Below are 18790 nucleotides of genomic sequence, written 5' to 3'. Positions count from 1 at the left end.
AGCACGCCACAAGCCTCTAATATTCGGCCCAACTTAGCCTAAGCATATGTTGAAATGAAGACAAAATTCAACGATCAAAGGATCTATTGAGGGTTCGAACCCAAGGGTGAACGGATAAGTGTAGACGAAAGAGAAACCCGATCTATGATGGGAAATACTTTTGGTAACCCAAGTAATATGAATGGTGACACGGTCACCCCATCGACAATCACAAAGGATCAGGGGAACATGTTCTTCATAGACAAGGGAATATATGTTATTAATATGTGAACTCTCGTGTTGTCCTACCACCTTGTTCCACGTTCCAATTACTCCATCGTAATCCCAGCTTTTGGGAAGAACCTCCCAGACTGTAGGCTCAGAGGTTCGCTTCCCTTGTCTTACCTTCCAAGATTTAAAAGCATTTTTATCAGAAAGACTGCCGAGTGAAGGCCCCGTAGGAGCGATAGATGAAGAAGAGGGGACATTTCCTGGCGGAAGTGGAAAAGCACCTCTGGCCAAAGGCATGGAGGGCTGATCATCCATTGAAGAGAAGCCAAAACCTTAGAGATCCATGTGAGTTACTAACAGAGGAAAAAAGATGGTGAGTTGATTGGAAAGCAAGGGAAACAAGAAAGGGAGAAAAGAAGATCAACAAAGGAATTTTGAGTTAATGGGAAGTCCCACAACCCATTATAAATAGGCGGGAGAATTCTCCTTCTATAACCTCCAAAATTAGGAAAGGTTCCCTATCATAAGTAGTCATCATTGTCTAGGAACTGTAACATGTGAGGGGTTCAACCAAGTATGGACTGCACATGAGTCGCGTCAATCCTAAAGATTGTGTTTTGATGAAACTCCTTATTGCAAAGAGAGAATCCTCTACAAAATCAATTCCTACCAAGAAAAGAAGACTACCACTTATCGAGCGTTTGTCTTCGAGTCGCCCGAAAAGTGGAGGGACTGAGTGTATGGGTAAAAATTACCCTCACCCTATGGCTTGATCGAAAAGTTCTACGTGGTAATTAAGACCTGGAAATCAAGTAATGGGGCCCGTTGCCGAATTCGAAAGATTTTGAGTTTATGGTCTTCAAAGGGTCAAGTATTCGATAGGTGGACGAATGAGTTTGGAAACTCAATCAACCTTATCCACAGAACGTGGATATCTACGTTACACCGAAACGGAAGCCACTATTGACGATCCCACTACCCACTACCTAGTCCACTAGCGTGTTAGCTCGGAACACGGAAGGGCAGTTCTCTTCTTATCACTGTAAAAGTCACTCCAACGCTCAAAAGGAGGATCATCGCGAACCTAAAGAAAAATCCTCTCTGTAACAAAATACCATCTTGTGCTAGCCTTTTCCTGACCAAGCTTTGTAATTTGGTCATACTTGTGATCAGAGATTGCTCGAAACTAGAAATAAAGAAGAATTTTATCCGTTGCATTATTCATTATTTCGGTATTTCTCGTTTGTCTTTATTCATTATGCTGGGGATGCACAACGTTAGCCTTTTTCATTCTCCTGTGCTAACATCTTCCGTATTGACAAGGCCAAGTCCGGGTATATCGTGGGTTAGGCAGCTCTTTAATATGTCCGTCCTGTAGGACTCTACCCATCGCAAACTTTTGAGGACTTGTAGATGAGAGAAGGTCCGTACGTAGATTCAGACCTCTTATAAGCTCGTATATAATAAAGCTCCCGTTATGTCAATTCTCGCACGGCTTATGCCGATAAAGATTTGCTCATGTATTGTGTTGACATCTTTCGCGTGGATGACGCCATGCATAAGAATAAGGTGGATCGTCTTGGACTTATCTTATGCTATGCTTTCCCTAGAATGTATATATAGTACGGGCTCCAATAATTAAAATGCAAAATAATATTCGTTCCTTAATAAAACCACATCCGATCTGTGGGGAAATGGGTTTCCGCTTGAAGGTCTATAGGTTAAGCTTAATACTTATGTAAAAATCTCAACCCTATTAAGGGTGGGGCCTTATGAGGGGAGGATTCATGGTTAGGCTTTGAATATAGCTCGTTCTTCAATCTCGAAGCTAGTACATTCTTGTACGTGTGCTCCACCAATAATAAGTGCTCTTGATGGTCTATAGTGTACAAGTGTAAGATTTGCGAAAAACCTCAACCATGTTGAAGGAGTGGGACCTCATGTAGGGAGGAGCCGTGGTTACGCTATAAATGTAGCCCGTTCCTCAATCTTAGAGTTGGTACATTCTTGTATGTATTCTCGATTGATAATAAGCCCTAGACTAACTATAATGTAAACAATCATGGAGCTACAGATAATAAAAAGGCATTAATAATGTTAAATTGAAAGTAGTAATTGAACCAACGAGATTGTATGTATGTATGCCTTTGTGAATTCTATGAGCAATAAGCTTTGAAAAATATAAGTGATAACACTAGGTACAAGAGAGAGTTTACATTATTTGTAAAAAAAAATACCTTGTGAGATATGTCCTCGTTGAAATTGCTTTGTGTATGCGGTTGAAATCGGGCATACCCGATTTCATTAGCAGGGGAGTTGCCCCGAGGGTAACTTCGTAATAGATCGGGCTCGAGCTCTAAGATAGAATATCAAGCCTGGAGATCGAAGTGTTCATTGAGATCGAGGCCAGCAACAATCGAGACCAAGCATGACTGACGTCGAGTAAGGCGTAATAACGGAATGGCGAGATATCAGTAACCGGTCGAATATCACGGCAAAACTCCCGGAACAAATCAAGTCAAAGCGGTTATTAGTGCCAATCATGGGATCTACATCCGTTATTAGAGTTGTATCTAATTTAGGATTCCTCTATTATATAAAGAGGGATCCCATTCACTTGTAAGGGGAAAATCATTATTCACCGATAAGAATATACATATACGTTGCTTTCTTTGTCTTACTTACTGTTCATCGTTGTTCATCACTGTTCATAGTTGTTTGTTCTATCCTCTACTGTTCTTATTAATTAACCTCGAGACTATCTCGAATCAAGGTCAAGGCATTATTTGCAGACCGATTTGATTTATTCTATTGTCTAACTTATCTATTTAATTCGTTGTTTATCAATTGGTACTGATTTAAATCACATATCTTTAAAACCACAATATAAGTTTAATTGTTACTCAATTTTTAGGGTAAACACTTTGAAAAAAATCGTCCTGATAGAACATTTTGCTTGGGGGTGCGTATGAGTCCTCCAGTTTGACTGTAGTCAGGTTCGAGGCTTAGTGTGTTCAAGCTCTTAAGTGCGGGGTATTTTGCAATTGCCCGGCTCAAGTCTTGTATCTGTGGCATCGTGCAACTTGTTTATGCATTACCTATTTATGAATTTCAGATTTTTGAGACGATATGTGATATTTAGCTTAAAGAATATATATTTATATATATTACCTCATGTTTTACTCGTGTTTCGTGGATTACAGATATAAAATGTATTGAATTATATTAATTAGTTGTATTTTAATGTGTAGGAATCATCCGGAAGTAATTGGGGGCAAAAAGTGTGAGATTAGAACCAAAACGGAGGAAAACGGGAAAATGTGAAATTTCAGCACCATAGGCAGCGCCCCACGCCACCTGTGGCGCTGTGGGCAGAATTTTCAGCAAGCCAGCGCCAGCGCCCCACGCAGCTCTGGACGCTGGTGATGGGAATTTTTCTCACTTTACCCGGGACAAGGTTATTTAGGCCCTAGACCTACCCAACGCGTATAAAAGCAAGACTAAGCCTATTTTTGAAGGGGGACACCACTTTAAAGGAAAAATACACACGAGGAACATCCGGGAGCGGGGATATCTCGGTGTTCTTCATCTTTTCTTAGTATTTTCAATTATCCAACACTTGTGAAACTGTTGATATTATCATGAGTGCATAAAACCCATAGTTCTAGGATTGTGATTTAGCCATGAATATTTTTGTTTAACGTTGATTTAACCTTAATTACAAGTCACCAATATATGGTTGTTTCTTCAATTCTGTGATTAATTGCTAAATTGTCTGGCCAGCAGTTAGGTTCTATTTACTATCTATGTTATGCTTGGAAAAGTCATGTTTAGATTATAGAATAATTGAAGAGAGCATGATCTTAACTATGAGGGGGGAGGGGCGGATTTGTGGTTAGGATAGGAATATACCTAGTCACTATGCTTAATTAAATATCGTAATCATAATGCGTTCTTAATAGATTGATTTCATAGGAATATAGGTATTAATCTATTTTGAATAGGCGAGTAGTACTTCGGGAGAAGGCTACGAGAGCAATTGTTCGATTAATTAGCAACCATGAGTAAATTGTATGAAAGGGAGAGTTAACTAGAACACAATAGGATTGATGAATCGATCACAGCCCTGGAATATTCGTCTCTACTGAATACACAACAACTAATATGCTGCTTGGTAATTTAGTTAGTAGTTAGAATTATTGCTTAGTATAATCACACTTTTGAACTCTGAAATACTTGACTGAATAATAATTTTGGTGAAACTAGTGGGTAGTTAATACAAGTCTCTGTAGGTTTGACACTCGACTTATCATTTTATTACTTGTACGACCGTGTATACTTGCGTGTGTGTTTGGGAGAAACAAGTTTTTGGTGCCGTTGCTGGGGACTTGAATATTGACTACTTTCTAGTTTTAGCTATAATTATTTATTTCATCAAGTCTAATGTTACTTCATTGTTGCTCTGCTCTTAGGAATCTTGATTGAATGCGAAGGGTCAGAAGCCAGGACAAACTTCAAGGCTTTGACCCCGAAGCTGAGAGAACATTTCAGAGGAGGTTGAGGGAAGCAAGGGACACAAATAATCTTCAGGCACTCATTCAATTTCCTGTGAACATGGAAGATGAGCAACATATGGTTGTTCAGGATGTGGTGATGCCCAGCATTGCTAATGTTACCTCCAGCATTGTGAAGCCCAAAATCACTGGGCACTTTGAGCTAAAACAGAGCATGATCCAGCTACTTCATGTGAATGGGCAGTTTATGGGTCTTCCACACGAGGATCCACAACAACATATCCTGAACTTCTTGGAGATTAGTGATACTTACATCACTAACAGAGTCACTCCAGACTATGTGAGGCTCACACTTTTCCCATTCTCTCTGTTGGGCGAAGCAAAGCGATGGTTGAAGGCAAAACCAGCTAATTCTATTACATCATGGAATGATCTGGCAAGGAAATTTTTGGCAAGGTTCTTCCCTTCAGGCAAAACTGCAAAGATCAGAAGTGAGATAGTCGCCTTCAAATAGAAAGCGGGAAAGTCTTTATCCTTAGCTTGGGAGAGGTTCAAGGGGATGCTCAGAGACTGTCCTCATCACAATCAGACAAATGAAGTGTTAACTCACACTTTCATAGAAGGGCTACATCCTGAGACAAAGATTGTGGTAGATGTTGCAGCTGGAGGTCAAGTGTTGGAGAAAAGCTTTGATGAGATATATGCTTTATTGAATAAATTCTCCAAAAGCAATCCTGATTGGCAAGGAGAGACATGAAGACACACAGTCCAAAAATCTACAGGGGTTCTCGAGTTAGATGTCGTCTCTGCATTATCAGCACAGATTTCCACATTGACCAACCAAGTCAATCAGATGACCTTGGTTATTAACAAGCAACAAGCCCAGCCAGTGCAACATTTTCAATTGTTTTGTGAAGTATGTGGAGAGGTCATACGAGTGACTTATGCCAGTTAATCCAGAGTCTGTCTGTTTTGTGGGTAATACAAATAGGGGCTAGACGAACCAGTATGGGAACACTTACAATCCTAACTGGAGGAACCACCCAAACTTCTCTTTGGGTGGAAACCAAGGTGCTCAAAATCAGTACAGGCCACAAGCACCTCAACAAGACCACCTCAGGCTGAACAACATACAAACTCGACGAGTCACCTTGAGGAAATGATGAAGAAATTTATGGCAGACCAGCAGGCCCAAACAACAGAGATAATGAAGAAAGTAATGGCTGACCAGCAGGCCCAAGCAGGAGCAATGAGAAATTTGGAGCGACAAATGGGACAACTTGCCAGTGCCCAAAACATCGACCAGTTGGAGCTCTTCTAAGCAACACCGAGGCTAATCCTAAGGCATCTATTAATGATGTGTCATTGATGAATGGGAGACAGTTAGAAGAAGTCCAGTCGAAAAAGGGAAAACAAGTGACCTTTAATGAGAAGTCGCCCGCCATAGAGTCAGAATCAGAAAAATCAAAGAAGTCGTAGAAGCCAGCTGAAGAGGCGGTGGCTAAGCAACCCCCACCATTAGTTGCGAGGCCACCACCTCCGTTCCCTCAAAGATTGCAGAAAGTGAAGGATAATGCCGCGTATAAAAAGTTTCTTGATATTTTGAAATAGGTGCAAATCAATATTCCACTGGTAGACATCCTGCAAGAAGTGCCTAAATATTCTAAACACATCAAGGACATAATGGAAAATAAAAGGAGGTTAACCGAATTCAAGACTGTGGCACTCACTGAGGAATGTAGGTCAAGAATTCAAAGCAAGTTACCTTAGAAATTGAAGGATCCGGGTAGTTTCACTATCCAAATCTCGATTGGTAAGCATGCAGTGGGGCGAGCATTGTGTGACATCAATTTGATGCCACTATCTGTGTTCAGACAGTTGGGGTTAGGTGAGCTGCACCCAACAACGGTAATCTTACAGTTGGTTGATCGCTTCCTTGCTCATCCTGAAGGAGTGATTGAAGATGTGTTAGTTCAAGTGGGTTCTTTCATATTCCCTGTTGATTTCATTATCTTGGACTACAAGCCTGATCAGGAAGTCCCATTTATTTTAGGGCGTCCATTCTTATCCACGGGCCGAGCTATTATTTATGTATGCGAAGGAAAGATGACGATGAGAGTAGGTGATCGAGTGGAGGTATTCAATGTGTATAAAGCACTCAGATTGCTAGCCCACTATGAATAGTTATCCATGATATCTGTGGTGGAAAGCGATGCTACGTCATTAGTGCCTTATATGAGCCTTATAGATCCTCTTGAACGAGCTTTGATTGGGGATGAAGAAGATAGTGAAGACGAGAAGATGGAAGAAATTGAGCAAGTACTTGACATGTCTTGCAATTATATCCATGGGTTTGGGAGATTTGAGAAATTAGACAAGCATGTCACTCTGACCCCTTCTAAGCCATCTATTGAAGAAACTCAAAGGCTAGAACTTAAACCCCTTCCAGCGCATCTGTGCTATGCTTATTTGGGGAACTATGAGACATTGCCAGTGATTATCTCATCCAGCTTGACTAATGTACAAGAAGAAAAATTGCTCAGAGTACTTCGTGAGCATAAAAAGGCTATAGGGTGGACAATTGTTGGCATCAAGGGAATCAGTCCATTGTTTTGCATGCATAAAATCTTTCTGGAAGATGGACACCGTCCAGTGTTGAGCAGCAAAGGAGATTAAATCCCATTATGAAAGAAGTCGTGAAGAAGGAAGTAATTAAGTGGCTCGATGCAGGTAGCATCTTTCCTATCTCTGACAGCAACTGGGTAAGCCCAGTGCAATGTGTGCCTAAAATGGGGGGGATGAATGTGGTAGAGAATGAGAAAAATGAGCTAATTCCTACTCGCACCGTGACGGGGTGGAGAGTTTGCATTGATTACAGAAGGCTCAACAAAGCAACCCGCAAGGACCACTTCCCATTTCCATTCATTGGCCAAATGTTGGACAAATTAGCGGGGCATGAATATTATTGCTTCCTTGAAGGTTATTCGGGGTACAACCAGATTGTTATATGCCCAGAGGATCAGGAGAAGACCAATTTTACTTGTCCTTATGGCACTTTCGCCTTCAAGCGAATGCCGTTTGGTCTTTGTAATGCACCAGCTACTTTCCAGAGATGCATGATGGCTATTTTCACCGATATGGTGGAAATATTGGTGGAAGTGTTTATGGATGATTTTTAAGTCTTTGGATCTTCTTATGATGACTATTTGAAGAATTTGAGCAAGGTGTTAGCCCGTTGTGAAGAAACAAATCTAGTGTTGAATTGGGAAAAGTGCCATTTTATGGTGCAAGAAGGCATCATGTTGGGTCACAGAGTGTCAAGGAGCAGCATTGAAGTTGATAAGGCGAAGGTGGAGGCGGTTGAAAAATTATCTCCACCCATTTCTGTGAAGGGTGTCCGGAGTTTCTTGGGACACGCGGGATTCTATAGACGCTTTATTAAGGATTTTTCAAAAATTGCTACTCCCTTATGCAGGTTGCTTGAAAAGGATGTAACTTTCAATTTTGATGACGCCTGCCTGAAGGCATTTGAAGAGCTCAAAAAGCACTTGGTGGCTTCCCCCATTATTGTGGCACCGGATTGGTCCTTACCATTTGAACTTATATGCGATGCAAGTGACCATGCTATTGGGGCAGTGCTAGGCTAGAGGAAGGACAAGATGTTTTATTCCATCTACTATGCGAGTAAGACTCTTGATGATGCACAACTGAATTACACCACCACTGAAAAAGAGTTGTTGGCCGTTGTGTGGGCCTTTGAGAAATTTTGGGCATACTTGGTGGAAATAAAAGTAATAGTCCATACCGACCATGCAACAATCAGGTATCTATTTACAAAAAAAAAAGAATCCAAGGCTAGATTGATACGCTGGGTTTTATTGTTGCAGGAATTTGATGTAGAAATACGAGATCGAAAGGGCATAGAGAACCAAGTAGCTGACCATCTATCAAGGCTAGAAAATCATGACCGCGTGGAGGAGGGTGGACAAATTAAAGAGGCATTTCCTGATGAGCAACTTTTCGCTATCACCCAAGACCCTCCCCCATGATACGCGGACTATGTGAATTATCTTGTGAGTGGGGTACTTCCTCCTGAAATTGAATCTGAAGCTAGAAAGAGGTTTCTACATGATGTGAACTTCTACTACTGGGATGAGCCATACTTGTACAAGCAGTGTGTTGATCAATTGATGAGGAGATGCATTCCAGAAAGGGAGGTGGAATTAGTGTTGTATGATTATTATGTATCACCTTATGGGGGCCATCATGGAGGCGATAGAACAGCTGCAAAGGTATTACAATCTGGGTTCTTTTGGCCAACATTATTCAAGGATGCCCATGCATTTGTTAAGAAGTGTGACAAGTGTCAAAGAACAGGAACAATCACAAAGAGGCATGAGATGCCTTTGAATAACATCCTGGAGGTCGAGATTTTTTATGTGTGGGGGATAGATTTTATGGGATCATTCCCATTGTCCAGAGGAAACAAATACATCTTGCTAGCAGTTGACTACGTGTCAAAATGGGTAGAGGCGATCGCATTACTAACAAATGATGCTATGGTGGTAGTTGCGTTTGTGAAAAAGAACATATTTTCGAGGTTTGGGACTCCATGTGCCTTGATTAGTGATGAAGGGACACATTTTTGCAATCGGTTGTTGAATAACCTTCTAGCTAAATATGGAGTCTTCCATAGAGTTGCTATAGCATATCATCCTCAAACAAGTGGACAAGTTGATGTGTCTAACAAATAAATAAAGCAAATATTAGAGAAAACGGTGAGTGTGAATAGGAAAGATTGGGCTGCAAAGTTAGATGATGCCTTGTGGGCATATAGAACTGCATACAAAACACCAATTGGGGCGTCGCCATATAAGCTTGTCTATGGGAAGGCATGTCACTTGCCTGTTGAACTTGAACACAAAGCATACTGGGCCATTAAAAAGTTGAATATGGACCTTGAAGTCGCGGGCGAGAAGAGACTCTTGAAGTTGAATGAGTTGGATGAGTTCAGGCTGCACTCTTATGAAAATGCTAAGCTATACAAAGAGAAAACGAAAAGATAGCATGACAAGCGTATCAAGCCACGTCACTTCGAACCATGACAACATGTACTATTGTTCAATTCTAGGCTTAAGCTTTTTCCTGGGAAGTTAAAATCAAGATGGTCAGGTCCATTTGAGGTAGTGAGAGTCACTCCTTATGGTACAATTGAGTTGCGCGCTTTAAATGGTGAAAGAAAATTTTTAGTGAATGGACACTGAGTCAAGCACTATTGGGGAGGAATAATTGATTGTGAGAAGACCAAAGTAGTACTCACTAATGAGTAAGCGTGGTCCTACGTCGTGCCGCGACGTTAAATCAGGCGCTTGTTGGGAGGTAACCCAATTTGTATTGCTTTCATAGCTTAGTTTTTTAATTTTTTTTAATTAGAATAGACTAGAGTTTGCATTTTCTTTGTATACATAGAATTTATAGGTAGAATGGTGTGGGGAATGTGAATTGGATATATAAAGGGCTCGGGGGATCTAAATGTTATTTAAAAAAAAATCGTGAATCAGCGCTCAGGTCAGCGCCCCACGCTGCCTGGGGTGCCCTTTATAGAATGTCCAAACCCCTCAACGCCAGGCCTAGCGTGGGGCGCTGGGCTAGGGGTGAGTAAGTAAATTTTATTTTTATTTTTTTCGTTTTTTGTTTTGTTTTTATATATTAGACTAATACCCATACCCATTAACCCAACCCATATACCCATCTATACTAACAGTATAACCCACCTTATAACCCATACCCATACCCATACCCATACCCATATTAAATTAAAACACAACTCCAAAACCATAACTCTATTTCTCTCTCTCAGTTCACCGTAAATCTCTCCCTCTCTCAAGCTTCTATCGCGACCCTTCTCCCTCATCTCTCTAACATTTCTCCAGGTTCTCTCTTGCTCTCATCCTAAATTCTACAGGTATGTTTTCTTCTTCTCTTCTTGTTATTTTAATAGGTAGATGATAATAAATATCCGACCTCCCAAATACCCTAATCCCTAAATTTTGCACCTAAGTTGCTTCTTAAGACTTGTTCTATGGTGCATGGTCTGAATATGGGAGGAAATTAGTTGTTGTTGTATTGTATGCAGAGTAGTAAACTAGATTTCCCTCTACTTAGTAGAAATTTGGGAGGGCCACCATGTTCCACCATTATTAAAATAAAGTGCACACACTTCATGCCCACAAGGTGTTTGCTAAAATGCTTGAATGAATATTTTGTACACCGGTGAAGTCTGAGTAACCAAGTGTAGTTGTATATGATATTGGGCTAAGTGTGGGGATGATTTTACATACTTGGGAGCTTGGTTTTAAATGCACACATGTCGCCCACACCATGTATCCTATATTATATATGTTGTAGCACTTTGTAGGATTAACTAATTTAGTGTAGTAGTTGTAAAATAATTAAGTACCATATGTCGCTTGCTTGCATTGAGGTTAATTCACTTCGCCATGATCAATCACTTGTTTGTGTGCATCGTTAGTGCCTTTTAGCTATTGTGTGGCATGGGGAAGTCTTGAGTACCCATTGCCTTATGGTGCAACACTGTGCGTTTTAGACCACGATTGTGAATATTACTCATTGAACCTTCGGTTTTAAGTGTGGGGTCATTTTTTACTCGCGCGACAACCATAGACGGACTTCTTGATTCCTTCTCACATTCATGATTATTTGTGTTGTAGGTTGATATGGCTCGTGATAATGCAAACAAAGGCAAGAGAATAGGAAAGTCCTCCACCACTGCCCCCGCACCCAAAAGGCGCAAGCAAAGAGAAAGATCCTCGAGGCAAGTGAAAGGGAAACAAGTTGCCGAGGAATCACAGCAGACACCATTGCAACCGAGGCCGCATTTGAAACTAACCAGTGATGTTGCTATCGCATGGCATAGGGACGTCGTGCCATATGGGCGATACGTCTCTGAGATGGGGATTAATGTGAAAGCCTTATAAAGGAACTTCCCTGACGTGCTTGGCCGGTTGCAAGCACTGAACATGGCCAAACTCATAGAATGCCCCGGCCATGCAAATTTGAGCATGATGCGGGAACTGTACGCCAACTGGAATGCGGACTTGTTCTAGTCACATGTCCGTGTAATAGACGTACCACTGAATAGGCGCTATGTGAATTTTTGGGGGTTGAGAACTCTGACCCAAGGAGGCTAAAGAAATTTTTCACATGCCCAAGCTACACGGCGATATGTCACACTTTTTGTGGCGTCGATTCAAATGCCAATGGACCAGAAAGCAAGGTGATATCCATCTTCAGATGGTTTGCTCTGATTTCAACAAGACCGCCAAAGTGTGGCAGAATTTCGTGCAAGCCAGACTCATGCCAGTTTTACACAACAGCCAATGCACTCGAGCTCGAGTGTGTGTGATGTTCTTTTTGATGACTGGGAGACCCATTAATGTGGGTGAGATCATGCTGGGGGAGATATTAAGAGGGTTTTCTTCGGCAACTTGCTCACGTAATATATGCTCTCCCGGGAGGCGCCGGAGTACCCAGGGTATGATGAGGTGGTGGAGGCTCCTAAAGGGCTGTTGGACATCACATCCTTGTTGGAGACTATGTCTAAGCTCACTCAGGCAGCACAAAATGAAAGAGACGAGAACTTAAATAGGTATCTCTATAACTCTTTAAATGTACTCATGAGCAGGGTGGGTGTATCCGATGAGGAGCGTATGCATTTACGTAATGATTTTTCGAGTTCTTCCAAAGAGATGTTGGGGATTGCATGTGGCAACCCCGTTCACTCGTCGGAGGACGTAAACACTTACAAAGCTCTGACACGGAGGATGAGATTGGTGATGACGTCACGGGGCACATAGCTTTGGTGCCTCTAGGACCTGATGATGATGTGCCCGGAGCTGCGGATGGCGGGCATGCTGAGGAGGAGGACTCCGACTGACAGGGAGTTTTTTCACCCTACTTTGCTTTATATTTTTACATGCATCGGGGACTATGCATATGCTAAGTGTGGGGTGGGAGAACTACTACTTGTGATGTAGTTTGTATAAATTGTATCAATTTATTTCTTTTATTAGTTTTACTTAGTCTAGTTTGTTTTAGAAAAAAATAAAAACAGAAGAAAAAAATACAAAAATGCAAAAAGAAATTTTATTTTTGAAAAAGTTCGGACTTTTTCCGACGATGGATCTGTTGGACAATTTTCTTGAGAGATAAAGTCCGATTAAAAATACAAAAAAAGATTATTTTTTTTTAGGATAGTTATAGGTAGTATCCCTTGGTTTTTCTTTGGGCGCCGGTTCTTTTCCAAGGGTGTAGCTCGAACCGGGTACTTGTTTTTAAGGAGTAGGTTAGGAAGAAACTGAGTTGCTCTGAGATACCTAGTGACATGTTTGTGCTGGCACATTAGGCTATGACATGCATTCTATCTTCCCGTACATTTGATTTGAATTGTGACGCCTGAGTAAAATAAATAGCATATTTTGTGCCGCCTTTCCTCAGTTGTTCAACTTGTATGCCACATAGTGCATTATTGCTTAAATTTCTCAATTATATGTGCCTGCTTGACTTGAGAGTTGAACAGAACCGTCTTGATTGAGTCATGTGCAATGTGTGTGTAGGAATTGTGATTCTCTGTGCTATCATGTGTAGTCTAGAACTTGCCCCGTATGTTAATCGAAGCAAAATTGTTAAGTTGTGCTGATCTAGGAGATGACATAGGCACTTCTTGCTTGAGCATAGATATGCTTGTCACTTGAAGATAAAATTTTCCGTTGCTAGCCTCTTTGAGCATATAGACCTTTTCTTTGACACCCACATTACAAGTCGTACCCCTATTTTGTTCTTAATTTGAGATTGTTGAACATTTACCTCCTAAGGCACTTAGTCGCTAAAAGATATAAGGTGAGAGATTGGGAAGTAGCTTTCGAGTGAAACCATGGAAGGGCCCTTTGGTGTACTAAAGAAGAAAAAAAGGTCACTAGCCGATGAACCTTAATGTATGGAGTGCGTGTAGAAAAAAAGAAGAGAAAAAGAATAAATTGCAAAGAAAAAATTGATGATAGTCAAATAATGTAGAAAAACACACACCTCCTAATCTTACTAATGTGTGCTAGTGGGAGTATAGAAGTGCTTAATGGAAAAGGAGGGCTATGTTGTATATGGTGTGGCGAGTGAATTGGTTGAGAAGAATATGTGCTCGATTTGTGAGTGTAGTGTATTAAAGTGCTTAGGAGGGTTAGTCACTATTCCTAAACGTATCCTACTTGTCCCTTAGCCTACATTACAACCTTAAAATCCTAATTGATCCTAGATTTAAATAGCTTAGATTAATAGAGATGTACACTACGGGAAAGCTTATGGTACGACCACGGGATGCACATGAATTCTTTGTGAGAGTGAGTGAATTTTGTTCAATTATGTGTTGTCCTTAATTTATATTCAAAAGCATACTTGAATGTGTGGACTATTCTATGTTCACTCTTGTGTTTGTTGGTGAGGGCACATGATCTTATGAAGGATTGGTAATGTTGTAAACTTCTCTTGTTGGGTGAGTACGCGAGTTGAGGGTGCTTAGTGGTAACAAGTCGGCTTTTAAGGTAGGGTAGTTACGGATAGGTTGTTTGAATTCATTGAATTGAAATGGATATATTTGTACATGTTTAAAATGGGAAGAATGTGAATTTTGTATGTTCATGCTTGATTGTCGGTATTGATCATAGTCAAGGGTAGAGTGTATGGTTAAAAATTGAAGTGCTCCGCTATAGTTGAGATTTGTACGTAGTTGGGGTGTAGTTGATAGTCCCATTGCTCGAGGACGAGCAAAAGCCTAAGTGTGGGTGTTGATATTTAGCTTAAAGTATATATATTTATATGTATATCGCCTCATGTTTTACTCGTGTTTCGTGGATTTCGGATGTAAAATTTATTGAATTATATTAATTCGTTTTATTTTTATGTGTAGGAATCATCCAGAAGCAATTGGAGACGAAAGGTGCGAGATTAGAACCAAAACGGAGGAAAACGGGATAATGTGGAATTCCAGTGCCCCACGCCACATGTGGCACTGTGGGCAGAATTTTCAACAAGCCAGCGCCTCACGCAGCCCTGGACGCTGGTGACGGGAATTTTTCCTACTTTTCCCGAGACAAGGTTATTTCGGCCCTAGACCTACCCAAGGCGTATAAAAGCAAGATTAAGCCTATTTTTGGAGGGGGACACCACTTTGAAGGAAAAATACACACGAGGAACATCCGAGAGCGGGGATATCTCAGTGTTCTTCATCTTTTTTTAGTAATTTTAATTATCCAACACTTGTGAAATTGTTGATATTATCATGAGTGGCTAAAACCCATAGTTCTGGAGTTGTGATTTAGCCATGAATATTGTTGTTTAACGTTGACTTAACCTTAATTACAAGTCACCAATATATGGTTGATTCTTCAATTCTGTGATAATTGCTTAATTATCTAGCCAGCAGTTAGGTTCTATTTACTATCTATGCTATGCTTGGGAAAGCCATGTTTAGATTAGAGAAGAATTGAAGAAAGCATGATCTTAACTCTGAGGGGAGAATTTGTGGTTAGGATAGGAATATACCTAGTCACCGTACTTAATTAAATATCGTAATCTTAATGAGTTCTTAATAGATTGATTTCATAGGAATATAGCCGTTAATCTATTTTGAATAGGCGAGTAGTACTTCGGGAGAAGGCTGCGAGAGCAATTGTTAGATTAATTAGCAACCATGAGTGAATTGTATGAAAGGGAGAGTTAACTAGAACACGGATTGGTGAATCGATGGAATATTCGTCTCTACTGAATACATAACTAATTTGCTGCTTGGTAATTTAGTTACTAGTTAATATTATTGCTTAGTATAATCATACTTTTGAACTCTGAAATACTTGACTGAATAATAATTTTGGTGAAACTAGTGAGTAGTTAATACAAGTCTATGTGAGTTCGACACTCGACTTATCATTTTATTACTTGTACGACCACATATACTTGCGTGTGCGTTTGGGATCAACAATATGTCTCAATCTGATCTTTTAAGATATGGCAGGAAGTGAATAGATGATGTTATTGTAAAGTTATCTAGAATGGCATAATTTCAGATGTTTGGCGTTCCAAATTCTTGAGAGCTCGGTGTCGTTCACTCTATGGAGCATGTATGCTTTTATATGACTGCCTCTATAATCTAGTATGGGCCTTCTCAGTTGAAGCCTATTTTCTTAGACGGTGAGTCCTGAACACATGCTTGAGGATCTAGTCCCTAGAATTAAATATCTTCGCTCATATATTCCTGTTGTAGTAGCAAGCAATCTTTTGTTAGTATAATATGGTTGGAGAGGTGCTTGTTATCTTTGTAATGATTCGACCGGTCATTTTACTTTCTAAATCCCTGTTTTCCTAACTAAGACTTCTCGTTTATGCTTTTACTATTTTATGACTTGCAGGGATTGTTAGTTTTGCTTTGGAAGGGATCGGATTGAATTCGGAACACTTAGTTCCTTAATAATGGCCTAAGGTGACCAAGTTTGACTTGAGTCAATATTTTTAGTAAACGACCTCAGAACCGAGATTTGAAGGTTCCAATAGGTTTGTATGATGATTTTAGACTTGGGCGTATGTTTGGATTAAGTTTCAGATGAACCGGGAGCGTTTCGGCGTTTATTGTTGAAAGTTGGCGCCTTGAAAGTTTTAGAGTTTCCTAATTTTGGTTTGAAGTAGACTTTGGTGTTATCGATGTCCGTTTGAGATTTCGAGCTTGTAAATAGGTTCGTATTATGATTTTTGATTGGTGCGTAAAATTTGGCGTCATTCCGAGTGGTCTAAGTATGTTTCGTCGCGTTCGGAGCTAGTTGAAGAAGTTTGAAGTTCAAAGGTTGGTTAATTTGGTTTTGAGTTGCGATTCTTGGTTTGATGTTATTTTAGGTGTTTTGAGACTTCGAGAAGGTCCAAATTATATTTATGAACTTGTTGTGCTTTTGGACGGGGTCCCGAGTGGCTCGAGTGTGTTTAGGACCACCCGGAGTTAAGTCCAAAATGGCAGATTTTCTGCTACTGGTTTCCTTCTTCGCGAACGCGGAGGGTCTCCCGCGTTCGCGATGAAGGATTTAGACTGGGAGATATTTTTTTCTACGCGTTCACGAAATAGGAGTCGCGATCGCGAAGCTTTGGGGCCACTGGCCTTCGCGGTAGCTGGGTCGCGGTCGTGTAGTGGGAGGCCAGCCGAGGGAGGAGGCAGGCCTTGGCCTTCGCGTTCGCGAAGGGAAAGTTGAATTGGGCATCGCTATCTTGATGCTCCTGTCGCGTTCGCGAAGGAGAGTTTTCTAGGCGATGACTGGTCTGCCTTTGCGACCGCGAGGCACATTTCGTGATCGCGAAGAAAGCCCACTGGGAAGAAACATGTTTTAAAATCGGGACTTCGTCTCATTTTCTCTCATTTTACATTGGTTTGGCCAATTTTAGTGCTTCTTGGAGAGGGATTTTCACCTAGCATCTTGAGGTAAGTGATTTCTTCCTAATGTAAGTTTAATACATAGATTATGGGTAGATTTTAATATAGAAATTATGAAAACTTATGGGATTATGTTGCGAAACCTTAGGTTAAGTAAAAATGAGATTAGACCACGAAATTGATTATGAAATTGAGTAAAAATTATATATTTGAGTTCGAAAGGTCTTGGTTAACATTTATCTATGAAAAATTTCGAAATCCGGGCACGTGGGCCCGGGGATGACTTTTAGAAACTTTCCGATTTAGGTTGGGTAATTACTCTAATAGATGAATTATGAACTATTAGGCATATATTGATTAGTTTATACGACTTTTGACTAATTTTGGGTTGCTTGGAATTAATTTGAGCCTATTAGTGTGGTTTGAGGGCCGAGAAGAGGACTTAGAAACAAGGTAAATCTCTTGCCTAATCATGTAAGAGAGAATTATCCCCGTCGAAGCTTAAACTATTATTTACTTGATGGTTCTTATTTGTTGAGATGGAATGTGATATTTGGGTATTTTAAACTTATATTATGTTAAAGGATCACATTATTTACCGTCTCTTATTCCATTGTTACTGTTATATTTCATGCCTATCAATAATTCTTGTACTTTATATATTGACCATTAATAAGTGTCGATGTCGACCCCTCATCACTACTTCTCTGAGGTTAGACTAGATACTTGTTGAGTACGCGTTGAATTATGTACTCATGCTACACTTCTTCACAAATTGTGCAGGTACCGATGCAGGTACATCTGGTGTTCGTTCGGGGGCGTAGTGGTGAGTTGCTCCCTCATGCTCTAAGCTGCAGCACTTGGAGTCCCCTTCCTGTTGCATTTTATATTTCTGTCTATTTCATTTCAGACAGTAGTTATAGTGGTTTGTATATCTACTAGATTGCTCGTGCACTTGTGACACCGAGTTTTGTGGAAGTTTTAGTAGATGTTTATGGATTTTGCCTAATATTATCACTATTTCATTTTTATGTTTTATTTATGCTTTATATCACTATGGCTTTCTATACTTAGTTCTTTATTAAATTAAATTGATGATTTCAAAAGTAATAAAATAAGCAATTAAATAGATAGTTCACCGTTGTCTTGCCTAACGGCGACGTTGGGCGCCATCACGGCCTATAGATGGAATTGGGGTCGTGATAGCTTGGTATCAGAGCACTAGGTTCACATAGGTCTCACAAATCATGAGCACGCCTAGTAGAGTCTGGCGAATTGGTGCGGATATGTCACGACCCAAAATTCCTACCCATCGTGATGGCGCCTAACAAACCGGCTAGGCAAGCCGAAACATGATAACGAAGGCAAATAGAACAATGAAATTTATAGAAATAACATAAGTCTGAGGTTTCAATACAATATAACTCCTAATACAAAGTAAATCCCCAGAAATTGGTAAATACAGAGTCATAAGCTTCTACAACGGAATACAAGTCCGAGACTGAACAAAAAATACACTGTTTGAACTGTAACAACAGTATGAAAGGAAAAGACAAGTCAGACTGCGACCAAGGATGCAGCTTTG

The sequence above is a fragment of the Nicotiana tabacum genome, chromosome 13, assembly GCF_000715075.1.
Source record: "Nicotiana tabacum cultivar K326 chromosome 13, ASM71507v2, whole genome shotgun sequence".
NCBI classification, from domain to species: domain Eukaryota; kingdom Viridiplantae; phylum Streptophyta; class Magnoliopsida; order Solanales; family Solanaceae; genus Nicotiana; species Nicotiana tabacum.
Note: the sequence above shows the minus strand (reverse complement) of the source record.